Raw genomic sequence first — 3,019 nt, forward strand, 5'->3', positions numbered from 1 at the left:
ATCAGACTCTTGTTGGCATCTGCCATAGTGTCTGGGTTTGGTGGTTGTTTATGGGATGGATCCCCAAGTGGGGAATTCCCTGGATGGTCACTTCTTCAGTCTCTGCTCCAAACTTTGTCTCTGTATTGGTGAAGGTGCAGCTGCAGTTGCAATTGAAGGCCCAGAACTGAAGGGGTCATGCAGTGTTTTGGAGATGCCAGTACCATGAGATGACCACCAAGAGCAGCAGCAGGAGTGGAGTACAGGCATCTGGAGCCTAGAGGACAACGTATGTGCTACAAAGGGCATGGCTGGAGAAGGTTCCCAAGCCCTTGGAGGAGCCTAGAAGATTGTGAGTTGGATCCCAGACATTGGAAGGTTGGACATTGATTTTTGCTTTTGATTGTGATTGTGCCCTGATATTTTCCCTCTTGAAGGAAGAAACTATTTTAGTGGAGCCCACAGTTAAGAGACTTTTAATTGTAAAAAGACTTTGGATTTTTAAAAGAAATGGGTATTTTAAAGAGATTGAAATTTTAAGAATATGTAAAGACTTTGGGACATTTAAAGTTATTTAGACTTTGGGGATGTCTTACTGAGAATTCTGTACTTTTTTTTTTTCTTGGTTTGGTTTTTCGAGACAGGGCTTCTCTGTGTAGCCCTGGCTGTCCTGGAACTCACTTTGTAGCCCAGGCTGGCCTCGAACTCAGAAATCCACCTGCCTCTGCCTTCCAAGTGCTGGGATTAAAGGCGTGTGCCACCACTGCCTGTTACTAAAGTTTCTTTAATGAATGTAGCTGCCCTTGCATTTGGAGCATAGATATTCAGAATTGAGAGTTCATTTGGAAGATTTTAACTTTGATGAGTATGAAGTGCCCCTCCTTGTCTTTGATATTAGAATGGGTACTCCAGCTTGTTTCTTCAGACCGTTTGCTTGGTAAATTGTTTTCCAGCCTTTCACTCTGAGGTAGTGTCTGTCTTTTTCCCCTGTAAGCAGCAAAATGTTGAGTCCTGTTTGTGTAGCCAGTCTGTTAGTCTATGTCTTTTTATTGGGGAGTTGAGTCCATTGATATTAAGAGATATTAAGGAAAAGTAATTGTTGCTTCCTATTATTTTTGTTGTTAGAGTTGGCATTCTGTTCTTGTGTCTGTCTTCTTTTAGGTTTGATGAAGGATTACTTTCTTGCTTTTTCTAGGGTGTAGTTTCAGTCCTTCTATTGGTGTTTTCCTGTTATTATCCTTTGAAGGTTTGGATTCGTGGAAAGATATTGTGTGAATTTGTTTTTGTAATGGAATATTTTAGTTTCTCCATCTATGGTAATTGTGAGTTTTTAATGGGTGTAGTAGCCTGGGCTGGCATTTGTGTTCTCTTATGGTCTGTATAACATCTGTCCAGGATCTTCTGGCCTTCATGGTCTCTGGTGAGAAGTCTTATGTAATTCGAATAGGTCTGCATTTATATGTTACTTGACCTTTTTCTCTTATTGCTTTTAATATTCTGTCTTTATTTAGTGCATTTATTAATCTGATTATTATGTTTTGGAGGAATTTCTTTTCTGGTCGAGTCTATTTGGAGTTCTGTAGGCTTCTTGTATCTTCATGGGCATCTCTTTCTTTAGGTTCGGGAAATTTTCTTTGGAGATATTTACTTACCCTTTAAGTTGAAAATCTTCATTCTCATCTATACCTATTAATCTTAGATTTGGTGGTCTCATTGTGTCCTGGATTTCCTGGATGTTTTAAGTTAGGATCTTTTTGCATTTTTTATTTTCTTTGATTGTTGTGCCCATGTTCTCTATGGAATCTTCTGCACCTGAGATTCTCTCTTCCATCTCTTGTATTCTGTTGCTGATGTTCGCATCTATGTTTCCTGATTTCTTTCCTAGGATTTCTATCTCCAGAGTTATCTCCCTTTCTGATTTCTTTATTGTTTCTACTTCCCTTTTTAGGTCTTGGATGGTTTTGTTCAATTCCTTCACCTGTTTGGTTGTGTCTTCCTGTAATTCTTTAAGGACTTCTACCTCTTTAGCAGTGTTCTCCTGTATTTTTTTTAAATGAGTTATTAATACCCTTCTTAAAGTTCTCTATCAGTATCATGAGATATGATTTTAAATCTGAGTCTTGCTTTTCAGGTATGTTAGGGTATCCAGGACTGCTGAGGTGAGAGTGCTGGGTTCTGATGATGGTGAGTGGTCTTGGTTTCTGTTAGTAAGATTCTTATGTTTGCCTTTTGCCATCTGATAATCTCTGCTGATAGTTGTTATAGTTGTCTCTGGTTGGAGCTTGTTCCTCCTGTGATTCTATTATCCTCTGTCAGCAGTCCTGGCGGTCGAGCTCTCTCCTGAGTCTCAGTGGTCAGAGTACTCTCTTCAGGCAAGCTCTCCTGTTGCAGGGAAGGTGCACAGAGGTCTGACGTTCAGACCTGCCTCCTAGCTGAAGATGAATGCCTGAAACAGGGCCTGTCCCAGAAGATGTGTTGCCTCTGCAGTCCGAGAGCTGACCTGCACAGAGTGGCCTCTAAGGGACCTGGGACACAAGATGGCTCCCTCACTTGTTCTGGCAGTCTGAGCCCTCCAGGGCAGACACCTCTCCTCTGGCAAGGAAGGTGCCTGGATGTCTGGAGCCTGAAAGGGGGTCTGTCCCAGAAGCTGTGTTGCTTCTGCAGTCTGCACTCTCACCTGTGCAGACTGGTCTCTGAGGGATGACTGGGCCTTCTCACTGCTGTGATTACAGGTATGTGAAATGATGCCCAGCTGTTCCTAGGTTTTAATCCATTCATCTAACCACTCATTCCTAAAATACACTCTGTGTCATATACTATATGAGTTTTACACACACACACACACACCAGGGAAACAAACAAAGGAAATTATCTCAATGCTTACTTTCTTTTCAAAAATTTTCTTCTTTTCTTTTCTCTCTTTCTTTGAGACAGGGTCTCTCTATGTAGCCCTAGCTGTTCTAGAACTTGGTATGTAGACTAGGTTGGCCTTGAACTCACAAAGATTCTCCTGCCTCTACCTTTCAAGTGGTGGGATTAA

The sequence above is a fragment of the Mus musculus genome (genome assembly GCF_000001635.26).
Source record: "Mus musculus strain C57BL/6J chromosome X unlocalized genomic contig, GRCm38.p6 C57BL/6J MMCHRX_RANDOM_CTG2".
Classification (NCBI taxonomy): Eukaryota; Metazoa; Chordata; class Mammalia; order Rodentia; family Muridae; genus Mus; species Mus musculus.